This window comes from Scyliorhinus canicula, chromosome 9 (assembly GCF_902713615.1).
Source record: "Scyliorhinus canicula chromosome 9, sScyCan1.1, whole genome shotgun sequence".
NCBI lineage: Eukaryota > Metazoa > Chordata > Chondrichthyes > Carcharhiniformes > Scyliorhinidae > Scyliorhinus > Scyliorhinus canicula.
This window is the reverse complement of record NC_052154.1, coordinates 73,118,296-73,137,358: the sequence shown is the minus strand read 5'-3', so window position 1 is coordinate 73,137,358 and position 19,063 is coordinate 73,118,296.

The following is a 19,063-nucleotide window of genomic DNA, read 5'->3' as shown; positions in this document are numbered from 1 at the left end:
ATCACAAAATGTTAGCATGCGATTGCAACAAAAAATTACAGTAAGATTTCTTACAACACCAGGTTAAAGTCCAACAGGTTTGTTTGGAGTTACTGTTCGTTCACTGAACAGAACGGACTACTGCAAAGAAGTGTACCAACAACTCAACAACCAGGAACACTACCCGCAGATCCGACTAATGAACACACCCGCCAACACAACAGACTGATCAAGACCTCGGATCCAGACCTTCAGAGCACCCTACGTGCTTTCATTCCACGTACTCCCCGTCTTGGAGATCTTTACTATTTCCTGAAAATACACAAGGCAAACACGCCAGGCCGTCCCATCATTTCAGGCAATGGGACCCTGTGTAGAACCTCTCTGGCAACACGAGGGCATCTTGAAATCCATCGTACAAGGAACCCCAGCTTCTGTCGCAACACGACAGACTTCTTGCAGAAACTCAGCACCCATGGACCAGTTGAACCAGGAATACTCCTAGTCACAATGGACATCTCGGCACTCTGCACCAACATCCCCCATGATGACGGCAATGCTGCAAAAGTCTCAGTATTCAACACCGACAACTGCCAATCTCCAGACGCAATTCTACAACTGATCCGTTTCATCCTGGACCTCAAAGTCTTCATCTTCGACAACAAGTTCTTCATCCAGACACACGGAACAGCCATGGGGACCAAATTCACACGTCAATACGCCAACCTCTTCATGCACAAGTTCGAACTAGACCTCTTCACCGCAGAGGACTTTCAACCGACGCTATACACAAGATACATCGATGACGTTTTTTTCCTTTGGACCCACGGCGAAGAATCACTGTAACGACTGCACCATGACATCAATAAATTCCATCCCACCATCAGACTCACCATGTAAAAAATAAAAGCAAATTACTCCGGATGCTGGAATCTGAAACCAAAGAGAAAAGGTTGAAAAAGTTCAGCAGTTCTGGCAACATCTCTAGGGAGAGAAAAGAGTTAATGTTCCGAATCCAGATGGCCCTTTGTTAAAGCTCTGAGGATTACCCTATGATAAACAATTGAGTAGAATGAGCTTCTATTCCCTGAAATGTTTGGAGGAGTGAGAGATGATGTCATTATTAAATTGATAAATTCTCAGAGGATTTGCCAGGGTACATACTGAATGGTTTAGGAGGTATTCTCTGTTTCAGAAACTAAGGGCGGGATTTTTCATTGGCTGACGCAGAAGTCGCGAAACACAATTGGGCGGAGAATGGGTTCCGACACCAAAATCGTGGCGGATGCCAATTTGAAGCCAAATCGCAATTCTCCGTCACCTTGACCGCGGCGTCAATGCGGTCCGGAATGCACATAAAGTAAACACCGCTTGCATTTCATTACCGGGCCCGACCCTATATTCTCCGGCGCCTCTGTGATTCCCTGCTTCCGATGGGCCGAGTTCCCGACGGCGCGGTTCACTTGTGCTTTTAAAAATCATGAAACCAGCGTCGTGGCTGATGAGGGAGAGAGAGGAAGTAGGACAGAGAGAGGAGTGTCTGGCCGGTCTGGGTGGGGGGGAGCCCTCCCAGGGCCGGGGGAAGAGTGACAGGGGGAACAGGCTGAGTGGCCAGGGTGACCATTCACGGGACTGGGGCGGTTTCTAGTCAATGACCGCCATTACCATGGCCTGCAAGGCAGCCATCTTGCTGCGCATCCCACTGACCACCCACCTTGGCTCCTGGTTCTGCAGAGTGACACCAGCTGTATGGGTGGCCCAACCCACCCATCCTCCGAAATACTCCCCCCCCCCCCCCCCCATCACCCCTCGCGCATTCCGGTAGCGCCTGTCATTCGAGGACCTGCCGGACTGGGAATGCCGTCGAAGTCTCCGGCTGAGCAGACAGACAGTCTGACATATCTGCCAGATGATAGCACATCTGGCACAGTGGGGGTATGGGACAGGACACCCACTCCCCGTGGCTGTCAAGGTGACAGTTGCCCTGAACGTTTACACGATGAGGCCCTTACAGGCGCCGAGTGAAACCTGTCCGGGATCTCTCAGACCTCGGTGCATTTGTGCTGTCACGCATAGGTGGCATAATACATCCATTTCAATGTGGACCGAGCCCACCAGGCTGCCCGGGCAGCGAGGTTTGCCGTCACTGACGGGATGCCTGTGTCCAGGGGGTGATCGATGGGATGCATGTCCCCCTTCAAGAACCTGCAGATTATAGGCCACTCTACACAAACAGAAAGGGGTTCCACTCGATGAACATGCAGCTGATATGTGACCATGAATTCCGCATCATACATGTCTGCGCCCGATACCTGGGCAGTGTGCACAACACCTTCATCCTGGCACACTTGACGATTCCTGACATGTTCGAGATGCCGCCCAAAGCTGGAGGGGTGGCTCCTGGATGACAGGAGTTATCCGCTGCAGTCGTGGCTGATGACACCTATCTGGAGGCCACAGACCAACCTGAAGAACTGCTGCAGTGACGCCCACACAGCAACCAGGGGTGTGATCGAGCGGTGTTTCGGCCGCCTAAATATGCGGTTCAGGTGCCTGGACCGCTCTGCTGGGGCCCTCCAGTATGATGGTGAAAGGGTCACCCGCATCGTGGTGGCCTGCTGTATCCTCCACAACATCGCGCAGCAGAGGGGCGATGTGCTAGAAGAGGAGGAGGAACGCCAGGCCTTGTCTGATGAGGAGGATGCGGGGGAGGGCGAGGATGGGCAGAACATGGGGCCCATGCAGGCGCGGGAGGCCGCACGATGTGCAGGCCAGGGCCAACGTGTATGGGACACTCTGATCATCTCCAAGTTCACCAACTAAGGGGGAGGGGGAAACTGGCCAGGAACATAGACACCGCATCCCACCCCTCCCCCCCCCAGCCACCCCCCACCTGCAACTTGATACATACCTGGCGGACTACGGGGTGGGGGCACTGGGCGAGCAGTAACAGCGGGTCTGGTCTATGGGATGGAGGATAATTATAGACAACCCGCTCTGCGTTGAGCTCTCTCATTGCTGGTCGGCTCACGGGAGGGGCTCAAACTGTGGCACTGCCTGGGGGCGGGGGATGCCAGATGCACCTGCCCCATCTCCAGCAGCACCTGCCCCATCTCCAGCAGCTCCTGCAAGACACAAGATAAGACGCATGATTAGACTGAAAAATGAAAATGAAGTGAAAATCGCTTCAAATGAAGTTACTGTGAAAAGCCCCTAGTCGCCACATTCTGGCGCCTGTTCGGGTAGGCTGGTACGGGAATTGAATCATGCTGCTGGCCTGCCTTGGTCTGCTTTCAAAGCCAGCGATTTAGCCCTGTGGTAAACCAGCCCATGCTGTGGCCCGGATGAGCAGGTTCTTTGAGGAGGTGGAGGATAGGTGTGGGGGGTCCTGTGAACCATGTATATATGATTTGGGTGCGTCCGAGACTGAGTGGTTTCTGGCAGGGGTTTGCTGACGTCATGTCAGAGGTCTTACAAGTGAGGGTGGTGCCGAGTCCAGAGAAGGTGATCATCGGTGTGTCGGAAGAGCCCATGGGGTGAGAGAGGCCGCGCCCGGGCCTTTGCCTCCCTGATGGCCCGGAGACGGATCTTACTAGGATAGAGGGACTTGAAGCCCCCAAAGCACGGGAGAGACTGGGGGCATGGGAGAGACAGGGGGTCATGGGAGAGATGAGTAAGGACAGGAGAACCAACAGAGATGTGGTTGGGGAAGGTGTCCCTGTTTGTGTAAGCCATGTTGGCTGGGGTTTGTGCTCGGACGGTGTGTTGGTTATATTGTTGGGTTTCTGTTTTTGTTGACGAGTGCAGGTTTGGAGTTCACCCACCCTCCGGGTGAGAGGATGGGTGGGACGGAGGTTAGTGCCAGGGGCACAGTGCTGCCTACTCACCCTGGCCGTCCTGAGGAGGTTGTGCTGTTTCTTTCAGCACAACTGGCCGGTCCAGACTATGTTGCCCACGGCACTGACCGCCTCTGCCACCTGTGCCCAGGCACGGCAAATGGCGGCAGTTGGCAGCCTCCTTCCTGGGCTGGGGTACAGGGTCATCTTCCACTCCTCCACTGCGTCCAGGGGTGTCTCCAGCTCACCTCGGTCTTGTTGCCATCCTGTTGGCTGGGATGGTGTGTGTGGGGAGTGAAGTGTGTATATGCGGCTGCAGCTTGTCAGCCTCCTGAGTGTCAATCACGAAACCAGCAAATCCGGCATCGTTTCCCATTGGAATCGATTGTGTTACACGCGATGCCGGTGTTAGCCCCTTAACAGTAGCAGAATCAGTCCAGGTATGGCGCCAGTTTTCCTGTCATGCAACTCGACCAATTCTGCGTCGGCATCAACACCCGCAGTGTTGACACCGGGACAGAATCGGTGGACTTGTACGACAGCAAAATTGGTGCCGTTCCTAGAGCAATTTGTCAACCGTTAATGGGCTAACACCGGCGCCACGTGGAACACGATCAATTCCAATGAAAAACGGTGGGCTGGATTCTCCAAAAATGGGGCTATGTCCCCGCGCCCGTGCAAAAATGCTGGTGTTTTACTCTGGAGATCCCTTCAAAATATTAGCAGCCATTCACCTGCTTGCAGTGGGCTTGCAGGGCCCGGAGTGCTTCACGCAGCTTCAGTTGCGGATACGGGCCCTTGCACTTCCAGTTCCGAGTCTGCGCATAACCACGGCAGCGGCCGCGCCAAACGCGATGGCAGAATCAGCCGGCAGACCTGACGAGGAAATAAGGTCCCAATGATCGACCCCGCACCGTTACATATTACACGCTCGATCGCCGCCCTGGCCGACCATAAGCCCCCCCCCCCAACCCCCCGGTACTCAATCCCACCCCCCCGCCCTGCACCAGGGCGGCCGCGGACTGAGTACTCAGCCGCCACCCGAGATTCCCGACCAGCAATACATGGTTCGAACCACGCTGTCGGGAACTCGGACAGTTTTGCCAGAGAATCGCTGGGGGGGCATCTACCAATATCCCCCCAGGCGCCGCGTAATCCGTGTGCGTGCGATTCTCTGGGGACCGGAGAATCACAGGAGCGGCGCCAACTATGATTCCCACGTAAAGATCGATTCTCCGCCCTCGCGCCAAACGCGATTTTGGCGCGGGGCTGCGGTGAATCCCGCCCGGCGTCTCATTTGCCGGGGTCAACAGGCTGACAATCTGCAGCAGCGTATTCACACTCCATTGCCCACACACGCAAGGTGGCAGCACGAAGAGCAGGACCCGGTTTACGGACGCTAGACGCTGTGGAAGAGAGGCAGGCTACCCTGTACCCCGAGGTGGGAAGGAGGTTGCCAGCCACTGCTGCACACCGAACCTGGGCGCAGGAGACAGAGGTCGCGAGCATCATGGGCCACACCACCAGAACCGGACAGCAGTGACAGAACAAACTGCACAACCTCCTCAGGGCGGCCTCCAGATAGGCATCATCTGCCACAGCTGCAGTCGCCCGAGAGCCAACCCCTCAGATAGGGGTGTGCCTCGAAGAGGTCAGGAACCATCGAGTGTGCCAGGCTGAAGCCATTGTGCACACTGGACGGGCACACCAGCTACACGTTCATCAAGGAGAATCCCTTTCAATCTGTGAAGATCAGCCTGTAATGGGCCGGTGCTCATAGGGCAACATACATCCCGTTGATTTACCCCCTGAATCTGGGGCATCTCGGCGATGACCCTGCTGCCTGGGTATCCTGATGGGCTCGTTTCACATTGAATTTGGCATATTGTGCCCACCGGGCATATAGGGCCTCCGTGAAGCTGCGGATGCACCTATGCACAGACATCTGTGCGTTTACGAACAGGTACCCACCTGGCACCTGGAATGAGCCCCTGGCATAAAGGTTCAGGGTGAACGTCGCCTTAATGGCACTGGGAGTGGATGTCCTGCCCCCAAATCCCTGCAGCGCCAGGTGTGCCATGATCTGGCAGATATGTTGCACTAACCCCCTGCTCAGCCGGAGTCTTCAATGGCATGCTTGGTTGAGCAGGTGCTCAAAAGACAGGCGCTGTTGGCACTATGAGGGCTCACGCGATGCCTCGTTCCCACGTCCTCCTTGGCCTATTGTGTGACCGGCTCTCCATCCTCACCAGTTGCCTTCTATTCTTCTTGGGCAGGTTCTGCTGCTGCGTTATCCTTCCCCAGCAGCTGCAGCTCGTACAGCTTCAGTACATCCCCATGTCTGCGGCAACTAGGATGAAGGTCGCCATTCCTGGTTGGATTCCAAAGTCTATTGGATGTAGGGGGGGGTAAGTCAGACATGTTACCATGGTGCATACACCCGTGCCAAAGCGGGCCACACTGTGGACCCTGTCCCTGCATAGTCCCCTCCCCCATCCTTACACCCACATCTGGCCGTTCCCTCTGGCATTCTACCCACCAGACCCCTGGCCCCATCGGTGCCCAGCACCGTGGCGGCCTCTGGCCCTAGCCTCATCCTGTTGCCATGGGTACCGTTGGCTGGTGCTCTCTGTGCCAGCAGTGCACTCCATGGCCCCCATCTGGCACCCTCCTGCATGGACTACTGTGGCCGCTGCCTTTGGGTGGGCCGTCTGCTGCCCCACCGGTGGGTGACAGTCGGAAAGGGGGGGAGAGTTGGGCTGGAGCCCAGGGGTTGGTGGGGAGGGGTGGGATGCACTCATACAGCTGGCGTCACTCTGCACACGGCCCATAGTGGCCGGTTTCATGTTAGGGACACTGGTCTAACACTGGCTGCAACTGGATGCAGCTTTGATCAAATAGATACGCCAGACCTTGAAGTTAGTTCAATCAGGTTTATTGAACTAATGTCCCAGTAAGCACAGTTCTTTGTGTGTTCGACTCTCTGCTAACTTAAGTGTGGTTACTCTGTCTGACTGAACCAGACTAGCTCTTTGCCACGTGGTGGAGGTGTGAGATTGTAACAACACCCTTGACTGACTCTCTAGATGTTCATCAGTGGAAAGAGGTGAGTGCGAGTGCGAGCGTCTTTTATAGTCAGATCCCACCCTCTTGGTCATGTCCTGTTCTCAGTTTCCATTAGCTGCTTGTCTGTGCCTGCCTGTATATCATTATGTATGTGTCGGCATATCTTAACATCTCCCCTTTTTTTATGTTGGATGACATATGTGAATGTATTTACAAGAATAGGTCAATATTAACATATATACATGCAGTGGATGTGAACATATGTACATGTGAAAACAGCTGTCTAACGCGAGAACACAGAACATAGCAAACAGAACAAATGTTCATAAGTCCAGTCTCTGTGGCTTGTGTCTGGTGGTGGGGACGACAGCGCCTGGATGGGTGGGATTGAAGCCTGACTGGTGGCCTCATGAGTCGAGGTATCAGGAGGTGGCAAAACAACAGAAGGAAACGGAGAAGAATGTGGTTGCGGGCAGGCAACTTTGCGCAGTGCCCGTCTGTTTCGTCATTGTTGGAACCGACAATTCTACGGACACGTGCTTGTAGGATTAGAATAGCGTTTTTTAATATACTCACAACAGACGCAGCCGGTTAGCCATTGAACTTACAGTGAACTGGCCAGCTGACCATGTGGCAGTGACATTTATACAGCAGCTTACGGGGGAGGAGTCCTGGGCAGAGCCAAGGGATAAGTCCCCATAGAACTCGAGCATTCCCAGAGCTACTCCCCCTGAAGGACAGGTAGTGTAACTGCACTTACAATACAGACATGTATGTATAGATTACAATCCGGTGTGAATTACATTCACCACATTCACCCCCTATGAAAAAATTGAGTCCAGCGGGGGTGGTGGCTCACAGAGTTAGTCTGTCTGGTGGATGAATTGTTCTTTTCGATCTGCGGAGCACCGGGGTTGCAACCTCTTGCGGTGGCTGGGTGGGTGTTGAGAGCTGGGGTACGATGGCAGACTCTGGGGTGGGTCCCGTCCGAACTTTATACACCTCTGGCTCGACCGGAGACTGGGGGCGCTGGGGACGGGCTGGTTCTGGCTCGTGGAACCGGTGGGGTGAGCTTGCGGAATCGGGGGCGTGAGGGGGCAGCAGCATAGGGAACGGGGTAAGGGGTTCCTCAGTGGGGGTGGGGGGGGGGGGCTGGATCCAGCGGGTGCCAGGTCCTGAAGGGATACTGTGTCCTGGCGACCGTCCGGGAACTCCACAAATGCGTACTGGAATGGAGGAGGTGCACCTTTTCAACAAGGGGGTCAGTTTTGTGCCCCCTGACGTGCTTCCTCAGGAGGACCGGGCCTGGTGTCCTCAGCCACGCCGGAAGTGAGACTCCCGTGGTAGTACCCCTAGAAAAAATGAAGAGTCGCTCGTGAGGGGTTTGTTTTGTAGCTGTACAGAGGAGGGATCTGATTGCGTGGAGCGCGTCTGGGAGGACTTCTTGCCATTGGGAGACTTGGAGTTTTCTAGACCGGAGGGTCAGCAGGTCGGTCTTCCAGACCGTCGCGTTCTCCCTCTCCACCTGCCCGTTCCCCCTGGGGTTGTAGCTGGTAGTCCTGCTCGAGGCGATGCCCTTGTCGAGCAGGTACTGACGCAGCTCGTCGCTCATAAAGGACGAACCCCGGTCGCTGTGCACATAGCTGGGGAAACCGAACAGGGTGAAGATACTATGCAGGGCCCTAATGACTGTGTGGGAGGTCATATCGGGGCATGGAATGGCAAAAGGGAATCGGGAGAACTCGTCGATGATGTTGAGGAAAAAATGTTCTTTTTAGTGGAGGGGAGTGGCCCTTTGAAATCGATCGCAAGGCGTTCAAAGGGCCTAGAAGCCTTGACCAGGTGGGCCCTGTCTGGTCTATAGAAGTGCGGTTTGCACTCTGCACAAATCGGGCAGTCCCTGGTGACCGCTTTTACCTCCTCGTTGGAGAAAGGCAGGTTTCGGGCTCTGATGTAGTGGGCGACCCGGGTGACTCCTGGATAGCAGAGATCAACGTGGATGGCTTTCAGACGGCTGATCTGCGCACTGGCGCATGTCCCGCGGGATAGGGCATCCGTGGGCTCATTGAGCTTCCCCGGTCGATATTTATCGTGACTATAGGTTGAGAGTTCGATCCTCCACCGAAGGATTTTATCATTTTTTATTTTGCCCCTTTGCGAGTTGTCAAACATAAAGGCAACCGATCGTTGGTCGGTGATGAGGGTGAACCTCTTACCTGCGAGGTAGTGCCTCCAGTGACGAACAGCCTCCACGATGGCTTGTGCTTCCTTCTCGACTGAGGAGTGTCGGAGTTCTGAAGCGGATAGGGTACGGGAGAAAAATGCAACGGGCCTCCCTGACTGATTTAAAGTGGCTGCTAGAGCTACCTCTGAGGCGTCGCTCTCAACCTGAAAGGGAGTGGATTCATCCACCGCCCGCATGGCTGCTTTGGCGATGTCCTCCTTGATGCAGCTGAAGGCCTGGCGTGCCTCGGCTGACAGGGGAAATCGTGTGGCCTTAAAGAGTGGGCGGGCTTTGTCCACATATTGAGGGACCCACTGGGCGTAGTATGAGAAGAACCCCAAGCACCGTTTGAGTGCCTTGGGGCAATGAGGGAGAGGGAGTTCTAAGAGTTCTAAGCATGCAGTCCGGGTCTGGGCCCAGGACTCCGTTCTCCATGATGTAGCCGAGGATGGCCAGTCTGTTTGTGCGGAAAATGCATTTCTCCTTGTTATAAGTGAGATTTAATTTCTGTGCCGTTTGGAGAAAACGGTGGAGGTTGGCGTCGTGGTCCTGCTGGTCATAGCCACAGATGGTAACATTGTCCAGATACGGAAACGTGGCCCGCAGCCCGTACTGGTCTACCATTCGGTCCATTGCTCGTTGGAACACCGAAACCCCGTTAGTGACGCCGAAAGGGACCCGGAGGAAATGGAAGAGGCAGTCATCGGCCTCGAATGCCGTGTAGTGGCGGTCCTCCGGGCGGATTGGGAGCTGGTGGTATGCAGACTTCAGATCCACCGTGGAAAATAGCCGATATTGGGCGATCTGATTAACCATGTCTGCAATTCTGGGGAGGGGATACGCGTCTAGGAGCGTAAAGCGATTTATGGTCTGGCTATAGTTGACGACCATGCAAAATTTTTCCCCGGTCTTGACGACCACCACCTGAGCTCTCCAGGGACTATTATTGGCCTCTATGATCCCCTCACTGATCAGCCGTCGAACCTCCGATCGGATAAAGACCCTATCCTGTAGGCTGTATCGCCTGCTGCGAGTAGCTACTGGCTTGCAATCTGGAGTGAGATTGGCGAAGAGCGGAGGGGGGGAGAGGCGCAGCGTGGTTAGGCTGCAGATAGTGAGTGGGGGCAGGGGCCCGCCGAAGCTGAGGGTGAGGCTCTTGAGGTTGCACTGGAAATCCAGGTCTAATAAGAGTGGCGCGCAGAGGTCGGGCAGGACATAAAGTTTAAATTTAGAATAACTAGCACCTCGAATTGTGAGCATAGCAACGGTGCGTCCTTGGATTTGGACTGAGTGGGAGCCCGAAGCGAGGGCGATAGTTTGGCTCACCGGAAAAATAGAAAGCGAACAGCGTCTTACCAACTCTGGATGTATAAAGCTCTCGGTGCTCCCGGAGTCAAAGAGGCATGGCGTGCTGTACCCGTTGATCTGGACCTCCGCCATCGAACTTCGTAGGTGCTTGGGACGGGATTGATCCAGGGTGACTGCGCTGAGTTGCGGGTAGTCGGCGGCTCGATCAGCTGTGCTGGAGTGGCCCAGTGGTGACTGCCCTCTGAGTTCGTAGTCGTCGAGGTGAGTTTCAGAGTTTGATGAATCCCAAGATGGCCGCCCCCATGAGTCGCACATGGCCGGCCGCATGGAGGAGGATTGCCAATATGGCTGCCCCCATGTGTCGCACATGGCCGGCCGCATGGAGGAGGATTGCCAAGATGGCTGCCCCCATGAGTCGCACATGGCCGGCCGCATGGAGGAGGATTGCCAAGATGGCCGCCCCATGAGTCGCACATGTCGGGTGGGGGCGGAGTCGGCATACAGGCTGCAGCATTTCGGGGTCTGCAGGCCTGTGAATTCAGGGAACGAGTGCTTTGAGCCGTGGGAGGGTTAGAGGCTGGGGCTTTCTTCGCCAGACACACTCTGGCATAGTGTCCTTTTCGCCCGCAGCTGCTGCAGGTCACGTTACGGGCCGGACAGTGCTGCCGTGGGTGCTGGCTTTGGCCACAGAAATGGCAGGCTGGGGCAGCTGAGTAGCTGGCTGGGGCAGCTGAGTAGCTGGCTGGAGCAGCTGAGTAACTGGCTTTGGCAGCGTGGTAGCTGGGGGGCCGTGCGGCACAGGCTTGGGGGGACTGTTGGTCGGGGGTCCACGATGAGGTCGCGGGGTCCGCGGGAAACGAGGTGAAGCTGCGGAAGGAAACTTCCATAGTGGTAGCAGCCTCCACAATTGTGTCTAAGTCCTGGGCCCCCTTTTCTAGCAGTCTTTGGCGCACATAGTTAGATCTAAGGCCCACCACGAAAACGTCCCGCACAGCAAGCTCCCTATGTTCAGCCGCGGTAACGGCTTGATAATTACAGTCATTGGAAAGATTGTTCAATTCCCTTACAAACTCGGTTAGCGTTTCTGTAGGCCGCTGACGGCGGGTCGTAAACACGTGGTGTGCATAAACCTCGTTAATGGGCCTAACGTACATTTTGTCCAATATTGCCAGCGCTGCAGTGTAAGAACCGGCCGGGTTTAGCTGTGTGGAGATTCTGTGGCTTACCCTCGCGTGCAGTAGGCTGAGTTTTTGTTCCTCCGTTGTTCCGGCGGTGCTGGCTTCTGCCAGGTAGACTTTAAAACATCTCAGCCAGTGGGAAAAAATTTCCTTAGCCTCTGCATCCTGTGGGTCGAGTTCTAGGCGTCCGGGCTTGAGGGCTGATTCCATGATTTCTTCGACTGTTTCCTGAGTATATTAAATTGTTGGAACCAACAATTCTATGGACAGGTGCTTGTAGGATTAGAATAGCGATTTTAATATACTCACAACAGACGCAGCCGGTTAGCCATTGAACTTACATTGAACTGGCCGGCTGACCATGTGGCAGTGACATTTATACAGCAGCTGCGGGGGAGGAGTCCTGGGCAGAGCCACGGGATAAGCCCCCATAGAACTCGAGCATTCCCAGAGCTACTCCCCCTGGAGGACAGGTAGTGTAACTGCACTTACAATACAGACATGTATGTATAGATTACAATCCGGTGTGAATTACATTCACCACAGTCATACAACAGAATCGACAGCCAGACGCACAATATACGAACGGGGGGCAGCCTGTCGAACAACAATAGCTGGAGCTAACCAGCCTCCATCAGGGATCTTGACCCGAACAGTGTCTGACGGGGATAACACAGGCAAATCGGTGGCATGAGCATCATAGCCCTGTTTTTGCCGTTCTCGGAGTTGCAGCACCAGGAGGTGATCCAGATCAGGCAAGTGTATGGCTGGAAGTGTCGTTCGCAGGTCCCTGTTCATCAGCCGGCGACATGCCAGTGGACAGTGGGGTCGCCCTGTACGCAAGCAGCGCATGGTGAATGTCAGACGCAGAATCTGCGGCCTTGCAGATGAGCTGCTTCACTATGTGCACCCCTTTCTCAACTTTTCCGTTTGACTGCGGATAGTGTGGGCTGGAAGTGACGTGTTTGAACTGATACGACTGGGCAAACAGAGACCATTCATGGCTGCTGAAGCACGGGCCATTGTCACTCATGACACTGAGTGGGATACCATGCCTAGAGAATGTCTCCTTACAGGCCTTGATGAAGGTCCGAGATCTTCACGACTTCAGGGTGATTGGAAAAATAATCAATGATTAACACGTAATCACGACCATTTGCATGAAAGAGGTCGATGCCAACTTTGGACCACGGAGAGGTTTCGATTTCATGCTGCTGAAGTGTTTCCTTGCTCTGCGCTGGTTGGAAGCGTTGACAGGTCGCACAGTTAAGGACCATGTTTGCAATGTCCTGGCTAATCCCGGGCCAGTAGGCAGCTTGCCTGGCTCTGCGTCTGCACTTTTCCACACCCAGGTGGCCCTCATGGATTTGACAGAGCACCAAGCTCTGGAAACTGTGTGGAATTACAATCCGGTCCAGTTTGAGGAGGATACCATCAACCACCGTCAGGTCTTCCTTTACATTGAAAAATTGAGGGCACTGCCCTTTTTGCCATCCATTGGCTAGGTGTTGCATAACATGCTGCAAGAGGGGGTCTTTGTATCTCCTCACGGATAAGAATCACCTTCTCATCAGATGCCGGGAATGTGCTAGCACAGAGCTGCACCTGTGACTCGACCTGTGACTCAGTTTGCCGGATGACGTTCAGTGGTTCACTAGGCACTGTGATGGAGCGGGACAGTGTATCGGCAATGATGAGCTCCTTGCCAGGCGTGTAGACCAGGTCAAAGTCGTACCTTCTGAGTTTGAGGAGGATGCGCTGCAACTGAGGCGTCATGTCATTAAGGTCCTTGTGGATGATGTGGACCAGGGGCCTGTGATCCATCTCGACTGTGAATGTCGGCAGGCCGTAGACATAGTCGTGAAACTTGAGAATGCCAGTGAAAAGGCCCAGGCATTCCTTCTCGATTTGTGCATACCTTTGTTCGGTGGGCGTCATTGCCCTTGATGCGTAGGCAACCGGTGCCCAGGGTGAGATGTCATTGCATTGCAACAGGATCGCACCGATGCCATCCTGGCTCGCATCTTTTCGTTTCCTTGTCTGGGTTGAAAAATGCCAATCTGGGTGCAGTGGTGAGCTTGGCTTTCAGCTCCAACCACTCTGCCTGATGGGCCGCCTTCCACTCAAAGGCAGTAGACTTCTCCACTTGGTTTCGTAGGGCTGTGGTGTGTGAGACCATGTTTGGGATGAACTTGCCCAGAAAATTGACCATGCCCAGGAAGCGCAATACCGCCTTCTTGTCTTCAGGGACCTTCGTGGCTGCAATGGCCTTGACCTTGTTTTTGTCGGGCCACACGCCCTGCTGAGAGATCTGGTCTCCTAGGAACTTGAGTGTCGACATGCCAAAGCAACATTTGGCCCTGTTCAGCTTCAGGCCATTGGCATGGACATGGCACAATACCTGCTGGAGACGGGAAACATGCTCCTCCGGGGTCGTGGACCATATGATGATGTTGTCCACGTACACATGAACCCCTTTGATGCCCTCCATCATCTGCTCCATGATGCGATTAAATATCTCCAATGCCGAAATGATGCCGAACGGCATACGATTATAGCAGTACCTGCCAAACGGAGCGAGGAAGGTGCAGAGCCTTCTGCTTGACTTATCCAGCTGGATTTGCCAGAATCCATGTGATGCATCTAACTTTGTGAAAAACCTTGCATGTGCCATCTCACTGGTGAGTTCCTCCCGCTTCGGGATGGGGTAGTGTTCACGCATTATATTCTGGTTGAGATCCTTGGGATCAATGCAGATGCGCAGGTCGCCAGAGGTTTTTTTTAAACACACACCATTGAGCTGACCCAGTCAGTCGGTTCGGTTACCCTGGAAATTATCCCCTGCTGCTGCAGCTCCTTGAGCTGTTCCTTCAGGTGCTCCTTCAGCGGGACCGGGGCTCAGCGTAGTGCATGGACCACTGGCTTGGCATCAGGTCACAGTAGGATCTTGTACCGATATGGCAAAGTGCCCATCCCGTCAAACACATCTGGATCCTGAGCGAGGATGTCAATGCCAGCTTGAAGATCCACGTTGGAGGATGTCTTTGAATAAACCCGCTGCACCAGGTTTAACGTTTTGCAGGCATGTGCGCCCAGTAGGGTTGCCCTGTCCAGATTGACAATTTCAAACCTTAGCCGTGCATGGGTGCTCCAGTTGGAGACGAGTAGACCCCAGTGCCATGATGGCATTACCGTTATAGTCCAGGAGCTGGCAGGCTGCTGGAAGGACCTTGGGGGGCATCTTGATGCATTTGAAGTCTGCCTGTGAGAGGAGGTTGGCAGAAGCACCTGTGTCCAACTTGAACTGGATGGAGCAGCGGTTGACCTGCATCACTGCTCGCCATTCGTCCTCTGAATCCACAGCGAGGATGGACTGAATGCGAGATGAGTTAGGTGTGACATGTTCACGTGTAGTAATGATGCCCACTCGGTAGGCTGACTCCAGGCACTCGTCCTCTGGATCCATTGTGCTGCCAGGATCAGAATCCTGTAATCGTCGCTGCACATTCTGGATGAGCCATCGTTGGAATTGGGAGAGCTGGCCTCTGACTGGTGGTGCAGACCTGCACAAGGCTGCATAGTGTCCAGGCTTCCCGCAGTTTAAACATCGCCTGCCTCTTGCAGGGCAGTGTCCTTTAAGTGGGCATTGCCAGAGTTTGGGCACGTCATGACATCGGCGTCGTGTCACAGTGTACGTCATCGCACATGCGCAATGCGATTGGCAGACGTCTGCACCTGCGCAGTGTGGGTGTCGGCCATTTCGTTATCCCGTTCGCATCGCGCATGCGTGGGGCTCCGGGAAAAGCCCGCGAGATGGCCGCTGTCTTCAATGCTGAGGCGCTGCATTCGGGAGATGGCCTGCACACTCTCTGCCTCATGGGAGGCAAGTTTCTCATTTTCAGCCGATTTATGTTGGGAATACCGATTTTTTTGCATGCTCATGCACTGTACATGTTTCAATCGCGACTGGCAAAGTCATATGCTTGATTTTTAAGAGCTGCACTCTCAGATGATCAGAGTGAACTCCAAACATGATTTGGTCTCTGATCATGGAGTCAGCAATATCACCAAAGTTGCAGGACAGCGCTAGCAGGCGGAGGCTAGTTAAGAAGGCATTGAAAGATTCATCTTTACCTTGAAGACGTTGTTTGAATATGTAGCGCTCGAAGATTTCATTAGTGTCCACTTCACAGTGACTATCGAACTTGTCCAGGATGGTCTGAAACTTTGTCTTGTCCTGGCCTTTGGTGAAGTTAAACGAGTTGAAGAGTTCGATGGCTTGATCACCCGCTGTTGAGAGGAGAAGCACGATTTTTCTTGCATCAGACGCACCTTAGGAGAATACCTGGTCAGGCCCGCTAATGAGATGCAAATGGCATTTACTGTACGTATAACGCATTGACGCCACTGTCAAGGCATCGGAGCATGGCACTCTGGCGGGCGCCTGGCGCCGGCTATGATTTTGGCTTCAGGACCAATTCTCTGCCAAATCGCCTTTCCCAATTTCGGCGTCGGCTGACGGAGAATCCCCCCTTAGTTTCTCCTGGCTGCAGAATCTACACCTGAGGTCACAGTCTGAGGATAAAGTGTTGACCAATTGGAGTAAGATAGGAACATTTCTCAGTCGGAGGGTTAGCACCCTTTAGAGTTCTCGACCCAGGCGGCCATGGAGGCTCCCTCAAGAGGTATATTCATGAGGTTGAGAATGCGAGAACAATTTAGACCAAGCCAACATGCCTAAGAAAGCTGTCCAAAGGCAAAGAGTGAAATTGAAATGTGAAACCCCCAGAGGGGTTCTGTAATTAGAGAGATGGATGACATTCTCTGTATCCGCAACTGTGGATGTTGCCTCCCTTTCCAGGGGAAGTGGATAGAGAGGGGTTTAGAAAGTGTGGAGCAAAAGCAGTTGCTGTGATTCATGCCGGAAGAAACAACACACTCCTCTTCAGGTTCTGCTGAAAGAGAATCAGGAGTTCAGAACTAAACTGAAAAGCAGGACTCTGAGGGTCATCATCTCTGGATATTACCCAAAGCACATGCAATTTGCCATCGGAACAGACAGATCAGGAGCATTAAGACATGGATAAAGAGCTAATTTGGGGAAAGAGGGCTTAGTTTTCAAAGGAGACTGGAATCAGCATTTGGAAAGAAAGGAATTGTACAGATTGAATGGGTTCCAACTGGACCAGAATAAGCCCAGTGACCTAAGAGAACCGTGAATAGGGAGAAGGAAATGACTTTGAATTATTGAGTTGCAGAGAGGAGAGATCAGCAAGAAACAAGCAGCACGGTAGCATTGTGGATAGCAGAATCGCTTCACAGCTCCAGGGTCCCAGGTTCGATTCCGGCTTGGGTCACTGTCTGCGCGGAGTCTGCACATCCTCCCCGTGTGTGCGTGGGTTTCCTCCGGGTGCTCCGGTTTCCTCCCACAGTCCAAAGATGCACAGGTTAGGTGGTTTGGCCATGATAAATTGCCCGTAGTGTCCAAAATTGCCCTTAGTGTTGGGTGGGGTTACTGGGATATGGGGATAGGGTGGAGGTGTTAACCTTGGGTAGGGTGCTCTTTCCAGGAGCCGGTGCAGACTCGATGGGCCGAATGGCCTCCTTCTGCACTGTCAATTCTATGAAATCTATGAAACAAAACAAGCTTGATAGCTTGTCCATTTACAACAGTTCAATAATGCCCACTGAATATGATTGTGGCCAATGGCCTTCACAGTAGGCCCAGCTGAACCTGAAAGACTCGCACAGAGTGGTAAGTACAACACTGGAAACTAACATGAACATTCGATGAAGTGTGAACAAAAGACACAATATAATTTTTTCCACAATAACAGAATGTCCCTAACTCCCCTGTAATCCTCGATGTGTGCCAACAATGAGGCGTGCCGGTACAATTAGCTCTCTGGCTAAGCTACTTTCAATCAAGCACAATGATGCACACATGAATAAAGTTGTGGGACACAGGGAGGGGCTGCACTGTATCCAGAGAGACCGTGGTGGAGCACAGCCAGGACTGCATTGAACCTGGAGAGGCTGTTGTGAGGAACAGGCAGGGATGCACTGTACCCAGACAAACTGTTGTGACGTACAGGCAGTAGTGCACACAACCCACAGACACTGTGGTAGGGCACAGGTGGAACTGTCCTGTATCCGGAGAGAATGTTGTAGGGCACAGGCAGGGATTCAATGTACCCTGAGAGACAGTTATGGGGCTATACTCAAGCCCGATAGACTGTTGTACGGCAAAAACAGGATTGTGCTCTACCCAGATGGACTGTTGTTGGGCACAGCCAGGACTGGACTGTACCCAGAGAGATTGTTGTGGGGCACAGGCAGGACTGCACTGTACCCAGAGAGACTGTTGTTTGAAACAGGCAGGACTGCACTATACAAAGAACAAAGAAAAGTACAGCACAGGAACAGGCCCTTCGGCCCTCCAAGCCCGTGCCGACCACGCTGCCCGACTAAACTACAATCTTCTACACTTCCTGGGTCCGTATCCCTCTATTCCCATCCTATTCCTGTATTTATCAAGATGCCCCTTAAATGTCACTATCGTCCCTGCTTCCACCACCTCCTCCGCAGTGAGTTCCAGGCACCCACTACCCTCTGTGTAAAAAACTTGTCTCGTACATCTACTCGAAACCTTGCCTCTCACACCTTAAACCTATGCCCCCTAGTAATTGACCCCTCTACCCTGGGGAAAAGCCTCTGACGATCCACTCTGTCCATGCCCCTCATAATTTTGTAGACCTCTATCAGGTCGCCCCTCAACCTCTGTCGTTCCAGTGAGAACAAACCGAGTTTATTCAACAGCTCCTCATAGCTAATGCCCTCCATACCAGGCAACATCCTGGCAAATCTCTTCTGCACCCTCTCTAAATCCTCCACATCCTTCTGGTAGTGTGGCGACCAGAATTGAACACTATACTCCAAGTGTGGCCTAACTAAGGTTCTATACAGCTGCAACATGACTTGCCAATTCTTATACTCAGTGCCCCGGCCAATGAAGGCAAGCATGCCGTATGCCTTCTTGACTACCTTCTCCACCTGTGTTGCCCCTTTCAGTGACCTGTGGACCAGTACACCTAGATCTCTCTGACTTTCAATACTCTTTAGAGTCCTACCATTCACTGTATATTCCCTACCTGCATTAGACTTTCCAAAATGCATTACCTCACATTTGTCCGGATTAAACTCCATCTGCCATCTCTCCGCCCAAGTCTCCAAATGATCTAAATCCTGCTGTATCCTCTGACAGTCCTCATCGCTATCCGCAATTCCACCAACCTTTGTGTCGTCTGCAAACTTACTAATCAGACCAGTTACATTTTCCTCCAAATCATTTATATATACTACGAACATCAAAGGTCCCAGCACTGATCCCTGCGGAACACCACTAGTCACAGCCCTCCAATTAGAAAAGCACCCTTCCATTGCTACTCTCTGCCTTCTATGACCTAGCCAGT